Raw genomic sequence first — 18,263 nt, 5'->3', positions numbered from 1 at the left:
TGTTTCTATCTCTCTCTCCCTCCCCCTTCATCTCTGAAATCAACAAAAATAAATAAATAAATAAATAAATAAATAAATAAGTAAGTAAAAAGAGATCATGGAACCTGAAAGCAATGTATCTGAATGTGAATTCTAGCTCTACTGCATTGTGGCTGAATGAACTTGGAAATCACCTTTGTTGCATCAGTTTGCTCATCTGTAAAGTATGCATAAAAATTCACCTAAGTTATCAGACTATGCAAGATCAATTAGATAGTATTTGAAAAGTGTGTAAAACCATACCCAGCAAAGAGTGCTATTTATGTGTTAGTTACTGAATAAAAATGAATAAGTAATGGATCTATTTGAAATTAGAGTTGGAACACTATTTTATAGATTGACTTAAAGCACAAAAGCATTTTTAATATGAACCTTATTAACTCCATTTTTATAACACCTTAGAGAGTAGCAAAGTCCCATGATATGCTCCCTGTAAAGGTGTTTGATAGCCAAGTAACTTTGAGGAATTCTGCATATTAAATCATTTGACAAGTTATTCAGAAGAGAAACTATTTAAATTTGTTTTTCCAAGAGATTTTATAACTTATTTTAAATATGGATTCATTTATAAACTCATTTGCACATCCTGGAAAACTAATGTTCTGTAGAAACACAATGGAAAATCCTGTCATAGAAAAATCCTAGCATGTCCTAGAAAACAATGAGACATGGCTCAGTTACCTGGAATGTCATAAAGTGGACCATAAATTCCTGGAACCTGAAGCTATACTATCCACTGTGTAAAAGTATATGAAAAAGCAGTAGCAAGGCCCAACTAGTGACAGCTGTTTAGAAAAATCTTATTCTGTAGCTTATTATAACTCGAGCACATTGTCAGAAATCAGATTAGATATAAAGGTGACTGGATATTAAGTTGGAAGATTGGGTTACTATATTTTATATACTTCCTGCATTAAGTGAATATTGGCCCTAGGAATCAGAATGAGATCACAAATTAAAGCTTCAAGGCCTTATGCACTAGCACTGTCTAGCAAACTTTTTAAAGGATCAGATCGTAAATATCATTGGCTTTTTGGCTACACCGTTTTTATCACAATTGCCTAACATTGCTGCTGTAGCAGCAAAAGCAGCCCTAGATAATAAATATGTCAGTGAATGAGCATGACTGCATTCAAATAAAACTTTATTTATGATCAGTGAAATAGTTGAAGTTTGAATTTCATATAATTTTCACATGTCATAAAGCATTATCCCACTTTGATTTTTTTATTCAAAACTTATAAATATAAAAAATATTCTTAGCTCTCAGAATGTACAAAAAACAAACAGTAAGCAGGATTTATCACATGGTTCACTGACCTTTCTTTTAGAAGATCAATTTGAGTTTTGACATCATCTAATAGTTGGGTTTGTTTTGTTTTTTCATCAGAAACTAATTTTAATATTAAAGGAGATCTCCTTTGGGGTGAATAATGTAACTGACCTAAGATCAGGTTATTGACCACTGATTTCTCAGGATAAGCATCAGCTATGATTCTGTTATTTTTTAAAGAGGAGATAACGCTTGAGTACAAGGACTGCCTTTATATACAAGTAATAGCTAAATTAAAAATGAATTTAAGAGGAGAATGAAGCAAACGAGATATAAAATGAAAAGGCAACTCCAGTTCCTGTATGCATACAGTTTACTGGAACTTTTAGAGAGTGGTATGGCCAACTGGGAGAAACTTATCCCTTAAGAAAACTTGTTTACGACATGAAAAGTGCTCTATAAATGTCACTTGGGACCACCAAAACACTAACTTGAAATATGCATGGTTGTTGTGCATCTTAATGGGCCTAATAGAAGAGTTTAATAAATCTAGATGCTGCAGAATAATTGAAAAAGTGATTGATAAAGCTAATAGTATGTCAAAAGCATTAAAGGTCTAGAAGTAGCTAATTCTATGAATACCTTGGGAGGTTGTAAGTAATTATGACAGTAGTTAATGTCAGCTCAAAGCCAAACATCTGAATGCAAAGCAAAAAGCTCAGTCACTTATTCCAATGTTTTTGCCTACAGGGCAATCACCAGAGTGAGTCAGTGAAATAGTCTCTTTTTATTTAAATGGGCAGTACCTGTGAATTATATTATAATGGAGGGCCTATTCAAGGGTTGAAAATGAGCTCAATTCTCTTAGGTGCCTTTTCTGATATAGTAGACAAACCAAGTTTATCCTAAAAAAATATAATAGTTTGTATATTAATAAATAACAATGATGGATATAACATATACCAGAAGTAGCAACATTGATGGAATAAATTGTCACACTGTGATCTGCATGCCCCTGCTCTGTGTTCTCCAACCCACAACCTTGATCTAGGTGGGCAAACAATGCCAGCTGAAAACTGAGCCATCAAGTAGTTCTTTCAATGTTACCCTAAATAAGGGGCAGAGTCAGAATTAGTCTTCAATTTTTTGATTCCTAAGTACACCACATTCTTTTAATATTTGCACTTATATCATGGCTTACAAACGACTTAAGTCATCATATTATCACCTAGTATTTTGTAGACTTTTTCATACCAAATGGCAGATGAGGAAATTTAGAGAAATTGAGTAACTCAAGGTTACAGAGGTAGTAAATGACAGGCGCTACACTCAAACACAGGTTTTTAAGACCATTATTTAAAATGTCATTTTATGTAAAATATACAAGAAATTATGTGACAGAATTCATGTGATTAATTAATCATTATTTAAATAAAACTTTGAATTTAAAAGAAAATAAAACTATTCATAACACTTAATATATTTAATAACAGACACTAGAAATTACTTAGTATATAAAAACAAACTATATATGGCCTGTATTTGGAAATAGTGAAAACACTATAAAATGATCATTGTAAGTAGTTTTCAATCAAATACATGATTTCCAATAATTATAGCAGTATTTGTATTTTCAAAAGAATATGATCTTATAAAATTGGTAGTTATTTTATTAGCCAAATATCTATAAAACTCTTCTTTCGAGTTCAGAATTAATATTAAGCCAGACATTTATTACTGTGTAGGTCTTTAAAACATGCTTCCTAAAATAAACCAGTATTAAGTCATGCAGGAAAATGTGTCATTTATTAAGCAGTATTGTCCTTTATAAGTATAGAGCTATTACTTTTGGAGAACAAACATTTTAATCTAATTCTTGATTCTTACCTTACCTTATTCAATTCAAAATACTACTAAATTGGAATAACAATTATTTTAATGAGAAAAGATTCAGTTTCTAAAACCAATTCCATCTTCACAAAACAAATATTTGTCACCATAAAAAAGATTTGACTCTTGCAGCCCAGAGACAATGTCATTTATGATGACTATTCTGATATAGGAAAAGGAAAAGGCTACGCTCATAAAGGACACATCAGCTACACAAACTCTACTAAAAACTAGTATGAAAAATGTCTTTGCTTAGTATTTATTTATTTATTTATTTATTTATTTATATTTTAGTTTGGATTGACAGACTGATAGTTCTCAGTCTCATCTTAATTGACCTTTCAAATCATTTGAGACTATTGATTGCTCACTCCTCACAGATATATGTTCTTTAATTGTCTTAAAGGACAGAACTTTCTATTGTGTTCCTCCGCACTACACACACTTTATATGTAACTGATTCATGCTACTAAATCAGTATCCTCTGGAGCTTCCCCCTCTTCCCTGAATCTCTTAATGCTAAAGTGCCCCCGACTCAGTTTTTTTGTGGCCTTCTCTTTTCTTTCCACATTTATTCTCTTGATGATCTCATCCACTCCCATATCTTAAAATACCATTAATATGGTAATGTGCCCAACTTTATTTCTCTACAGAATTTACTCTCAATTTTCACTTTTATATGTCCAGCTGCCAAAATGGGCATTATAATTTTCATATGTCCAATCCTGCACCATTAATATCACCCCAAACATGTTCCTCCAAGAGTCTACCTCACCTCAATTAACGGGAACTGTATTCTTTCAGTTGCCAAATCTGAAGACCTTTTAGTCATGCTTGATTCTCTTTATTATCTCACATGCTACAATTAATTCATCAATAACGCCACTTAGATCTGTTTTCAAAGTAGGATTTAACTATTTCTCATTAAATCAATGGCTATAACCCTTGCCTGACCTACTATTATTACTCACACAGGTTATGATTTTAATTTTCTAAAGGTCTCCTTATTTATATTTTCTACCACTATAGTCTAAATTCAACACAGCAGCCAAAGTGATCTCTTAGGATGATGGAGTAAACAATGGCAAAGGATTTTTGTGCCTAGTATGGCCAAACAAAACAGCACATTTCAATTTAATTCTGTTATATATTATAATTAATCATGAGATTAATAATAAATAAGACATTATGCGCGAGGATATGGAAAATCATTTATGAGTAGGAGAAAACACAGCAAGAACAGAACATGGGAATCAGATTATGCATAAGACAAATCCCATTGACCTCCCTCATATTAACCTACTGATATGGCAAGCTACTATGGTTTCATTGGAATTTTAAAACTATCATTAGGAGAACAAGAAAGAATGAGGCAATTTGTTCCTTTTTTCAATGTTCTACTCCTATGACAGCAGGATTCTTTATCAAGCAGGGCTTTTGATCCTACAGAATTGTTTTTTTTTAAACTCCAAGTTTAAAAATAGCAAGTTTTCTTTCATAAAAGAGAAGGATAATTTAAGTCCAAGAGAAAGGGTTTGTGCTCTGAAACTCTGGAGTCAGGGGATTTAGTACTGAATAACTTGGGAAATTTCTCCAGGACTGAAGGAACAGGTGATTTCTGCAAGTCCCGGAATTGAGGAAAGTGATTACTTAGTCTGCTAAAGAACCCAGGGTAAGTGACAGAAACTCTGGACATTAACTGTAAGTTTAGATAAGAAAAAAAAGTCACCTAACACCTGTCAGAATGGCTATCACCAATAAATCAACAAACACCTGTTAGAGAGGATGTGAGGAGAAAAGTGAACCTTGGTGGGAATGCAGATCGGTGTAGCCACTTTGAAAAACAGTATGGTAGCCCAGAAGTGGAGAAATTCTTATCCTTCTCTTTTAGAAGAACTCTGAAGACTTGGATAAAAATATATATGTGGCCCATTAAATATGGAAAATTAAATTCCCAACTATATGTGAAGTGGAGACTCAGCATAATTTAAATTTGCTTTAAAATAATAAATAAAACCTACCTGCATCTCAAAATTATAGTAGAACATTGTAAAAACTTCAGTAGATCCTGGCCTGCACATGAGATTAACATCCAAAGCACTACATTAACTTTGAACTTTTGAGGTGGGACCCACCAAAAATAGAAAAAAAAAAAACTAAAGTAAGAATGTGCTCCAGATATAAGAATTCATTTTCTCAATGAATATCTCTGCAACCACAATATCCAGAGTGACAGTTTAGTACGAATTCTAGAGGAAAAAGATAAGGAAAGCAAGCAAGTATATATAAATATCAGAAAAAATGACATCAGCCTTTCATTAGAGAATTGTCATTAAAAGCAAAAATAACTTTGGAATCTCAGTTGTTGAGTTTCCAACCATTTTTTAAAAGTGTATTTCACGGAAAATTTTATCCCAATGTAGAAAGAAATATTCCAATTGATATAAAACTCAAGTTAAATGAAGCTAACTATCCATTTTCAGCATACTTGAGAATATTCCGACTGACATAAAAGTCAAGTTAAATGAAGCTAAATAATCATTTTCAGCATACTTGACAGCATTCATGTCAAAAAAATATCATTTATCTGAATAGTTAAATGGACTTCAACTACTGCTTCAATTATAAAGAACTTTATTTAAAAACACACTTGCTCAGATTTAATACTATCCTGTGAGTAATCCTTGCATGCAATCACCATGATGGTTTTGTTTGTGTGTTTTATACAATTTTCTGTGGCAATACCATCTTGAAAAGCTCTATTATCAGTGCTAATAAATACTTATGTCTCTTTTTCCTTATGGAATTTTGAGTTGTATGTCATGTCATGAACGCAAAACAAAATAATAAACCTAATCCCATATTACATTGCCTTCCAATTAGCCTCAAACTGGTGTAATGTAACACACAGTACCGAATGGTAAGATTTATTTATTTGCTTGTTATTAATAAAACTAACATTGGTAACATCAGCAAGATAGCAGAATGGGAAGCCATGGCCTTCATTCTCCCAAAGAGATACCAACTTAACAACAATATATGGTTTCAAAAAGCCTTCAGAAGAACTCCAGAAACCAGTTAAGAAGTTTCAGTGCTCTAGGCTAGTATATAGCCAAGAATGGGCGCATTGAGACAGTTAAGAAAACCCATTTCTTCACAACTGTGATCAACCTTCCCACAAGACAGCACAGATGATGCAATTGGAAAGAACAACTCAAATAGCAGCTCCTCCCTTGGAAGGAAACAATGAAAACAGTGAAATGTACATCTAATGTCCCAGCATTTGGAGGGACTACCTACCCAAGGGACTCGACTCGTTTCTGTGTCTCCTGCTTTGGAGGGCTGATGCGGAACTGGCATACTTTCGATGTATGGGGGCCACTGATAATAAAAGAGAGCTCAGCTTCCTCAGCACCGCAGAACCTGCAGTACAGTGGACAGATACCAGAAGTAGCAAAAGATGTCAAATTCTCTAAAAAGACACTGGCAAACCTCTCTAATTAGGAAATGACATGCACAAGGCCAGAAAAGACATGGCGTCAGAAAATATTCTATGAGAATATTTATCTGGGCTGATTGGTGAAGGTGTTTTCCTATACAAAGCCAGCCTGTAAAGACTTGGAGGGGTGTCTGTTTTTCAAATGTACACTTAACAGTACAAACTAAAGCTCATGAAGAAAATGAGGAATAAGGCCCGATCAAAGAAACCAAATAAATCTCCAGAAACTAACCCTAAATATACAAAGATCTATATATTGCCTTACAAATAATTCAAAAGTTTTTAAAAAGTTCAGTGTACTAAAAAAATAGATAGAAAACTAAATGAAAATAGAAAATTAATGCATTAGCAAAATGAGAATAACAACAAAAGTGTAGAAACTATAAAGAAGAAACAAATTCTAGAGCTGATAAATACAATAAAAAAAACTGAAAAAATTATGGAGGGGTTCAATAGCAAACTTCATCAATCAAAAGTAAGAATCAGCAAATTCAAAGACAGTCCATTTGAAAGTATGCAGTCAAAGGAATAAAAAGAGAAAAAAAGTTCAGAAAGTCTAAGTGATTAATGGTATATCATCATGTAGACTAGTAATAATATTATGGGAGCCCCACAAGGAGAAGAAAAAGAAAAGGGCAAGGGGCTTATCTGAAAAAATGTGGCCTTCCAAAGTCAAAGGATCCCAATTAAGATAACCAAATAGCTGCCGAAACCGGTTTGGCTCAGTGGATAGAGCGTCGGCCTGCGGACTGAAAGGTCCCGGGTTCGATTCCGGTCAAGGGCATGTACCTGGGTTGCGGGCACATCCCCAGTGGGGGATGTGCAAGAGGCAGCCGATCGATGTTTCTAACTCTCTATCTCTCTCCCTTCCTCTCTGTAAAAAATCAATAAAAATATATTTTTAAAAAAAATTAAGATAACCAAATAGGCCCACAATGAGACATTATATCAAACTATCAAAAATCTAAGACCAATCTTGAAACCAGCCAGAAAAAAAGAGCAACTTGTCACATACAAGTTAACACCCATATAATTATCAGTGGATTTCTCAACAGAAATATTTCAGGTCAAAATGTAGTTGGATAATATATTCAAAATGCTGAAACAGAAAAAAGTAAACTGCCAAAAAAGGAAGCAATATCTGGCAAAACTATTCTTCAAAGTGAAGAAAATATAAATGCCTCCCCAGATAAACAAAACTGGCAGATGACCTGAAAATACACCTCTCCTAAGGAGACATATAAACAGCCAATATATATATATGAAAACATATTCAATCTCACTAGCAATTAGGGAAATGCAAATAAAAACTACAATGAGATACCACCTCACAACTGTTAGAGTGGCTATTATCAAAAAGACAAATAGTAAGTGCTGGAGAGGTTGTGGAGAAAAAGGAAACCTCATGCACTGCTGGTGGGAATGTAGACTGGTATAACCACTATGGAAAATAGTTTGGCAATTCCACAAAAAAAATTAAGAATAGAGCTACCAGAGTTTCCTAAAAAAACTAAAAATGGAACTCCCATTTGACCCTGTGATCCCACTTCTAGGAATATATCCTAAGAAACCAGAAACACCAATCAGAAAGGATCTATGCACCCCTATGTTCATAGCAGCACAATTCACCATAGCTAAGATCTGGAAACAGCCTAAGTGCCCATCAGTAGATGAATGGATTAGAAAACTGTGGTACATCTACACGATGGAATACTATGCTGCTGTAAAAAAGAAGGAACTCTTACCATTTGCAATGGCATGGATGGAACTGGAGAGCATTATGCTAAGTGAAATAAGCCAGTCAATGAAGGAAAAATACCACATGATCTCACTCATTCATGGATAATAATACCATTATAAACTTATGAACAAAAATAGATACAGAGGCAAAGCTGCCTCAAACAGACTGTCAAACTGCAGAGGGAAGGACGGGGAGGGTAGGGGGACAGAAGGGGGGATAAGAGATCAACCGAAGGACTTATATGCATGCATATAAGCATAACCAATGGACATAAGACACTGGGGGTTAGGAGAGGCCAGGGGATTGTCAAGGGCAGGGGGAAAAAGGAGATATATGTAATACCCTTTGTAATACTTTAAGCAATAAAAAAAAAAAAGAATAGAGCTACCATACGACCCAGCAATCCCTTTCCTGGGAATATACCCGAAAAACTTGAAATCATGTATTTGCAAAGTTATAGACACTCCTATGTTCATTGCAGCATTATTCACAGTGGCCAAGACATGGAAACAAGACAAAGTACTAGATAAAGAAGAAGTGGTATATGTGCACAATGAAATACCACTCAACCATAAGAAAAGATTAAATACTTCCATTTGCAACAACATGGATACACCTCGAGAACATTATGCTGAGTAAAATAAGTCAATCAGAAAGAGCTAAGAACCATATGATTTCACTTATATGTGGGATGTAAAACTGAAACTCATGAGCACAAACAGTAATGTGGTGATTGCCAGAGGGGTGGGGCGAAAAGGGGGTCCTAATGTATGATGACAGGAGATTTAACTTTGGGGGACAGGCACACAGTGCAATATACAGATCTTGTAACATAGAAATCCACACTTGAAATCATACCAATGTCACCCCAATAAATTTAATTAAAAAATGAAAAAATTCAAATATATAGCTAAATTCAAAATCCTCTAACATTGTAAAGGTAGTGTATTAGTCACTTATAACTCTAGTATAAAAGTTACAAAAATAAGTTAAAATAACTATAGCAACAATTTGTTTATGGATATACAATATAAAAATATACAGATGTGACATCAAAACATAAAATATGGCAGGGCATTAAAAGTGAGCTTTTGTATGTGAACAAAGTTAGGTTGTTATCAGCTTAAAAAAGACTTATAATGATAAGATGTTTTATGTAGTTCTCAATGTACTCACAAAGCAAAAACCTAAAATAGATACACAAAATATTTTTTAAAAATGAAATCAAAGCCTACCATTATAGAAAATCATCTCTTCATAAAGAAAGACAGCAAAATAATTAGAAACAAAGAATTTGCAAAAACATTTGGGGGAAGATTTAACAAAATAGCTATTGTAAATCTTTACCTACCAATAATTACTTTAAATGTAAATTTACTAAATTCTTCAATCAAACGACATAGAATGACTAAATAGAGTAAACAAAACATTATATACTGCCTACAAGGATTTCACTGCAACTTTAAAGATACACATAGGCTGAAAGTGAAGTGACAGAAAAGTATATTCCATGTAAATGTAAATCAAAAGAGAACAGAGGCAGCATACTTATATCTGACAAAATAGACATTAAGTCAAAACTGTAATAAGAAAAGAGGAAGTCATTATATAATGAATGATAAAGGGGTCAATTCAGCAAGAGGAGAGATGTCAACAGTGAAAACATATGCACCCAACATTGGAGCACCTAAATATATAAGGCAAATATTAACAGATATAAAGGGAGAAATGTACAGTATACAATAATAGTAGGAGACTGCCATATCTCACTTTCAACAATGAATAATCATCCAGACAGAAATCAGTTAGCAAACATTGCACCTGTACTAACATTAGACCAAATGGACCAAACAGACACATATAACACATTCCACTGGAGCAGCACATACATTCTCTTCAAGTGCACAAAAAAACATTTTCCAGGATAGAGTATATGTTAGACCACAAAACAAGTCTTAATAAATTTAATATTAAAATCATACCAATCATCTCTGCTGACCACAATATTATGAAATGAAATCAGTAACAGGAGGAAACCTGGAAAATTCACAAATATGTAGAAACCGAATAATACCTTTTCGGAATAACCAATGACTCAAGGAAGAAATCAAAAGAGTAATAAAAAATATCTTTAAAAATAAATAAATATATCAAGATTTATGGTATGAAACAGCAAAAATCCACTAGTGGGATTACATCAATTTTTAAAAAAACTTATGTGAGGAGAACCAAGATGGCGGCATAGATTAACGCTGGAGTTTGCTGCCTCGAACAACCACTTCAAAAATACAACTAAAAGACGGAACGGACATCATCCAGAACCACAGGAAGGCTGGCTAAGTGGAAGTTCTACAACTAGGAGGAACCGAGAATCAGAGGAGGCGCAGTGCTGAAGTAAAATACTAAGGTGCGGAGTGCATGTGGAGTGGGCCGGCTGTGGAGGGAGGGCGCGGTTGTTGTGGTTGTTGTTTTCAATCAGGAGGGAGTTTCAGACTCTGAGCTCCAGATCCGGGAGAGTCTCTAGGGACCCAGACTCAAATGAGAGAAGTAGGAAGGCAGCTTTCTCTCCAAGGTTTGCAGCGGTTGCAGAGCCGCTGGGGACAGAACTGAGAGCAGCCATAACTGCTCGCTCCGCCCGCCCTGTAGATCCCCGGGGACCTGCCCCGCCCAAGCCCTGCACAGAGGCATTTGCCGATAACCTCAGGCAAAGGCTAGATTAGCACCACCGTAGAGATTCAGTACAGAAGCTCTCCCACTGCAGACAGAGCTGACTCTCATAGCCAGTTAGCCTGGAGGTCAATTCACCCCCAGTATTGCTGACAACAATCAAGGCTTAACTACAACAAGACTGCGCACAAAGACCACAAGGGGGTGCATCAAGAAAGCATAAAAAATGCGGAGACAAAAAAACATGACAGAAATGGAGGATATAGAGCTAAAAAACGCAATTTTGAGGGCTTTCAATAATTTTCTAGAAGCTGCCGATAAACTTGATGAGAGCCTCAAGAAAACTAATGAGACCCCCGATGTTATGATAAAGAACCAACTAGAAATTAAGCATACACTGACTGAAATAAAGAATATTATACAGACTCCCAACAGCAGACCAGAGGAGCGCAAGAATCAAGTCAAAGATTTGAAATGCGAAGAAGCAAAAAACACCCAACCAGAAAAGCAAAATGAAAAAAGAATCCGAAAATACGAAGATAGTGTAAGGAGCCTCTGGGACAGCTTCAAGTGTACCAACATCAGAATTATAGGGGTGCCAGAAGATAAGAGACAGCAAGATATTGAAAACCTATTTGAAGAAATAATGACAGAAAACTTTCCCCACCTGGTGAAAGAAATGGACTTACAGGTCCAAGAAGCGCAGAGAACCCCAAACAAAAGGAATCCAAAGAGGACCACACCAAGACACATCATAATTAAAATGCCAACAGCAAAAGACAAAGAGAGAATCTTAAAAGCAGCAAGAGAAAGAAACTCAGTTACCTACAAGGGAATACCCATGTGACTGTCAGCTGATTTCTCAACAGAAACTTTGCAGGCCAGAAGGGAATGGCAAGAAATATTCAAAGTGATGAATACCAAGAACCTAAAACCAAGATTACTTTATCCAGCAAAGCTATCATTCAGAATTGAAGGTCAGATAAAGAGCTTCACAGATAAGGTAAAGCTAAAGGAGTTCATCACCACCAAACCAGTATTATACGAAATGCTGAAAGGTATCCTTTAAGAAGAGGAAGAAGAAGAAAAAGGTAGAGATACAAATTATGAACAACAAACATGCATCTATCAACAAGTGAATCTAAGAATCAAGTGAATGAATAATACGATGTACAGAATGAACTGGTGATTATAATAGAATCAGGGACATAGAAAGGGAATGGGCTTGGGGGGGAAAGGGGTGTGGGAGATGTGGGAAGAGACTGGACAAAAATCGTGCACCTATGGATGAGGACAGTGGGTGGGAGTGAGGACGAAAGGTGGGGCGGGAACTGAGAGGAGGGGAGTTATGGGGGGAAAAAAGAGGAACAAATGTAATAATCTGAACAATAAAGCTTTAATTAAAAAATAAATAAATAAATAAATAAATAAATAAATAAAAATAAAAAAACGTATGTGAATCAAAGGAAACAATCAACAAAGTGAAAAGGCAACCTATTGAATGGAAGAAAATATTTGCAAACCATAAAGCTGATAAAAGGTTAATATCCAGAATGCATGTTATACAATTCAACGACAAATATAACATCTTTAAAAATGGGCAAACAACTTGAATAGACATTTCTCCAAATCTATATATATAAAAGCCTAAGCGACCATTATGACCAGACAACTGGTTGCTATGACACGCACTGACCACCAGAGGACAGATACTCAATGCAGGAGCTGTTCCCTGGTGGTCAGTGAGCTCCCACAGACAACCTCCTGTGGCCTGCCAACCTTCCGCGATCCCTCCCCCCGGACTGGGTGAGACAGCCCCGATCGGCCCCAAATGCCAGCCAGGCCAAGGGACCCCACCAGTGCACGAATTTGTGCACCGGGCCTCTACTAAGATATATAAATGGCTAAAATGTACATAAAAGATATTCGGCATGACTAAATATCTGGGAAATGCAAATCAGTAGTACAATGAGGTGTCATCTCATTCTTGATATGCCAGCCACTATCACAAAAATAGAAAATACAAGTGTTGTCAACATTATGGAGGAATAGGAACTCTTGTGACCTTTTGGCATGTAAGATGGTGCAGCCACCAGGGATATCAATATGAAAGTTCTTCAAAATATTTAAAATTAAAACTATTATGATCCATTAGTCTGACTTCTAGGTATATATTCAAAGGAATTGAAATCAATATCTTTAAAGAAAAAATGTTACTCCCATATTCATTGCAGCATTATTCATAACAGCTAAGACATGAAAGCAACCTAAATGCCCATTTATAGACAAATGGGTGGGTTAAAAAAGAATGTGGTATATACACACAGTGGAAAATTATTCAGACTTAAAAATTAAGGAAATCCTTTAATATTATATAAAACAGATGAATCTTAACTCTATATTGGTAAGTAAAATAAGCCAATCACAAAAACACAAATGCTGCATGATTTTCTTATGTGAGGGAATCTCAGAGGGAAGGGGGGAGGGGAGGAACAGGAAGAGATTAACCAAAGAATTTATATGCATACTAGAGGCCCAGTGCAGGAATTTGTGCACAGGTGGGGTCCCTTTGCCTGGCCAGTGATTGGTGCTGATCAGGGCCATCTCGTCAGGTCTTGATCAGGGCAGATGGGGGCCAGCTGGCCGGGGAGGGACCACAGGAGTGCTCCAGGGCATGTCTGGCTGGTCTTGCCCAGTCCTGATCAGCCAGACTCCAGCAGCAAGCTACCTACTGGTTAGAGCGTCTACCCCCCTGGTGGTCGGTGCACATCATAGCAACTGGTCGAGCCATCAATTGGTCAGACACTTAGCATATTAGACTTATATGTATATATAGATACCCATAACCATGGACACAGACAATGGAGGCAGGCTAGGGGATCACTGGAGGCACAGGGAGAAGGGGAACATCTGTAACGCTTTTAACAATAAAGGTAAACTATGAAAGAAAGAAGCAAAGTAGTCCAACTCTTGGGAATTTAAAGTAGAATGATAGCTGCCATGAGCTAGGGTGACAGGGAAAGGGGGAGTTGTTAGTGGGTATAGAATCTCAGTTTTAAAAGATGAAAAGATTATAGAAATCCATTTCACAACAAGGTGTATATAGTTAACACTACTATTCTATATGGTATGAATTGTTAACATGGTAAATTTTAGGTTATGTGTGTGTTTTTTTGTTTTTTGTTGTTTTTTTAACCACAAGAAGACAAGGAATGAGAGAGCATTCTATGTAGTCGTATGGAAACTTTTGCAACATGTGTACTTTAAGTAAATGTTATAAGGAATAGAACATGCTATCATCAAGTTAATGATGGGAGAAAGATCATATTTTTGTAGTATATATATTAATAAAATTTTCTGAAATGATTACAAAAAAGATATTACATAAAATCATTACATATTATATTGGAACTAAAAGATTTAGGAAGGCAAATATTTTTAAAATATATTTTTATTGGTTTCAGAGAGGAAGAGAGAGGGGGAGAGAGATAGAAACATCAGTTATAAGAGAGAATCATAGATAGGCTGCCTCTTGCATGTCCCCCACTGAGGATCAAGCCTGTAACCCAGGACTGTGCCCTGAATGGAAATTGAATCATGACCTCCTCGTTCATAGGTCTATGCTCAAACACTGAGACATGTCAGCTAGGTGGGAAACAAATATTTTGATACAAGCTAAAATGCTTCTTATACATGGAAATAAGACAATATTTATTTCTTGGTAAGAGACACCAAGAGAAGTAAACACTGGATCTAAAGATCTCAGAGAATGAAACAGCAGGAATTATCTATCTAATCTAATAAAAGAGAAAGATGCAAATTGACTGCACTGCTGCTAAGCCCCAAGCCACGCCCACCAGCCAATCAGAGCAACTACATGCAAATTAACCCAACCAAGATGACGGCCGGCAGCCATGGAGCTGGAGCAAGCAGGAAGCTTGGTTGCCCCGGCGATGGAGGAAGACAAGCTTCCCGTCTGCCCTGGCCGGCTGTGGCTCCGCTTAAGGCAACAAAATTTCAATCATAGACGATAAATAAATCCCAGATACCTGCTTCCAGCCAGCCTCCACTGGGAGCTTGGGTGGCTGGGGGGCAGTGGCCAGCCTGCAAACAGCCATCAGCCCCTCACCCAGGATAGCCACACCATCATGGGGTGAGGGTCCCCGCTGGGGGACTGGGGCAGCCAGCAAACAGCAATCAGCCACTCACCCAGACTGGACAGGCACCCCAGCAAGACTCCCCACCCTGAAGGGGGTGTGGCCAGCCTGAAAACAGCCCTCATACCCTCACCCAGCCTGGCCAGGCACCCCAGCGGGACCCCCACCCTGATCCGGGACACCCTTCAGGGCAAACCAGCTGGCCCCTACCCATGCACCAGGCCTTTATCCTATATAATGAAAGGTTAATATGCAAATTGACCCTAACAGCAGAACGACTGGGAATGATTGGTCACTATGACACACACTAACCACCAGGAGGCAGACGCTCAATGCAGGAGCTGCCTCCTGGTGGTCAGTGCACTCCCACAGGGGGAGCTCTGCTCAGCCACAAGCCAGGCTGATGGCTGCCAGTACAGTGGTGGTGGTGGGAGCCTCTCCTGCCTCCTCAGCAACGCTAAGGATTTCCGACTGCAGCTTAGGCCTGCTCCCCGCTGGCAAGTGGACATCCCCCGAGGGCTCCTGGGCTGCCAGAGGGATGTCTGACTGCCAGCTTAGGCCCAATCCCCTGGGGAGTGAGTCTAAGCCAGCAGGTGGTCATCCCCCGAGGGGTCCTAGACTGCAAGAGGTCACAGGCTGGGCTGAGGGACCCCCGCCCCGAGTGCACAAATTTTTATGTACCAGGCCTCTAGTATATTTATAAAAGCCTAAGCAACCGTTATGACCAGTTGACCAAATGACTGGTCACTATGATGGGCACTGATCACCAGGAGGCAGACGCTCAATGCAGGAGCTGTCCAGTGGTGGTCAGTGTGCTCCCACAGTTAACCTCCGGTCCGGCCAACCTCCCACAGTCCTTCCCCCTGGCTAGCCAACCTCCCGCAGTTCTTCCCCCCCAGCTGGCCAGCTTCAATCGGCCCTGATGGGCCCTGATTGCCGGCCAGGCTGAGGGCCACCCATGTGTGAATTCATGCACTGGGCCTCTAGTATGACTATACAATAACAAAGAAGCAGCAAAAATATAACTCTTGAGGTCAGTTATTTTTGTCTCTTTTAAGCAGTTCTTTATTCAGTTCACCTTTTAGTCATAGTTCCTGAAATCATCTATAATGAAGTCAGTAGTCATGAAAAAAGTATAAAAAGGGGGCATTATCAAGCATACTTGGTATTCTTTCCCACTATTTTATTTTTATTTTCTGTGAATGTATTCTTCAAATATTGCTCTAGATAGAGCACTAAAAATATCACACAAAAAAATGGCTTGGCAAAAATCTGGGTTTTGTTCTAGACAAAAAATGGAAAGTTCCAGTGGTCATTAATCTATGAATACAATTTATTGAATACATTTTTCAAGTCACTGCAGTGAGACAGACCAAATTGAAATGAGTCTATATGCATGTCTGTCTTATTCCATTTTATGTGAAAAGGGCCTGCCCTGGACTGGGTCCAAATTGACAGAAAAGCTTTAAAGAGTGATAAATTTTAATACATCTTTTAGCTGATAATGATTAATGGACATATCTCAACCTCTTTAAGAAGCTTGAGATTTAAAGTGTCTCACCACTTCTAAGTAGATTTATCAGAGACGGTTAACTGATGTTCCCACAAGGAAAATCACCAACACTGAAAAGACTCCCTGGCAGAAAGAGATTGGAGACATAACTAGAAGAATGAAGATTTTTCACATTATCCAGTGCTTATGGAAAATATTCATTTACATGAAATATAATTTTATTAGTTTAACATAATGATCAAGGTTATTAAATTATGCAGTTCAGATTTATTTTATCTTGTGAGGTTGTTAAGTATTTTTCTTTTTGAAATTCATCATTGTATTTATAAGAAAGTTTTACATTAACAGACCATCTCCAAAGTAATGGTATATCTTTAGACCAAAATCTCCAACAGGAAATAAAGGTCTATAAATTAATGTTAATTCCATACAATAATCGATGCCATCATATGTCATGTTACATACTTTTCCTCATGTTATATTTGTAGTACTTGGCAGCTACTAAGTTTTCGTAAAAATAATTTATGACTACACAAAAGATCCACTTGTATTGAAATATTAGTAAACATAGAATAACTTAAAAAATGAGAGCATTATTTAATTACAGCTTTATATGCCCAGAGATAATTACATTAGTCTCACCTGAGTGTGAGAACTTTTCTACACTCCAGTTATAATCTTGATTGATCCATATTTTCATCTTGGAAGCACTTGCTAAGTACTTTACATTTCACTGATTATAATTATGTTGATTTTTTTCACTTAAAAATGTATTTAGGATGGTAAGGTAACTTTTTTGCTGGAAATATTATAATAACACTAGAGGCCCGGTGCACAAAAATTTGTGCACTCGGGACGGGGGGGGGGGGGGGGTCCCCCAGCCCGGCCTGTGCCCTCTCGAAGTCTGGGACCCCTTGGGAGATAACGACCTGCTGGCTTAGGCCTGCTCCCGGGTGGCAGAGGGCAGGCCCAATTCCTAGGTGCAGCCCCTGGTCAGGCTCAGAGCAGGGCCGATTGGGGAGTTGGGGCACCGCCCCCGTCACACACAGAGCAGGGCGGATCAGGGGGTTGGGGCGCTGCACCCTGTCACACTCAGGGCAGGGCCAATGGGAGGTTATGGCTCTACCCTGTCACACACAGAGCAAGGCCTGTGGGGGGGGAGGGGGTTGGGGCGCCGCACCCTGTCACACACAGAGCAGGGCGGATCAGGGGGTTGGTGCGCTGCACCCTGTCAAACACAGAGCTGCAGGGCAATCATGGGGTTGGGGAGCTCCCCCCTATCAGGCACAGAGCAGGGCAGATAGGGAGGTTGTAGCCTCCCCCCCCTGTCACACACAGAGCCACAGGGCGATCAGGGGTTTTGGGCGCTGCCCCCTGTCACGCTGATCCCGGTGCCGGGAGGCATATTACCCTTTTACTATATAGGATAGAGGCCTGGTGCACGGGTGGGAGCCGGCTGGTTTGCCCTGAAGGGTGTCCTGGAT

The sequence above is a fragment of the Myotis yumanensis genome, unplaced genomic scaffold (genome assembly GCF_028538775.1).
Source record: "Myotis yumanensis isolate MYYU_CA2020_CCGP unplaced genomic scaffold, mMyoYum1.0.hap1 SCAF_1, whole genome shotgun sequence".
Lineage (NCBI taxonomy): Eukaryota > Metazoa > Chordata > Mammalia > Chiroptera > Vespertilionidae > Myotis > Myotis yumanensis.
Note: the sequence above shows the minus strand (reverse complement) of the source record.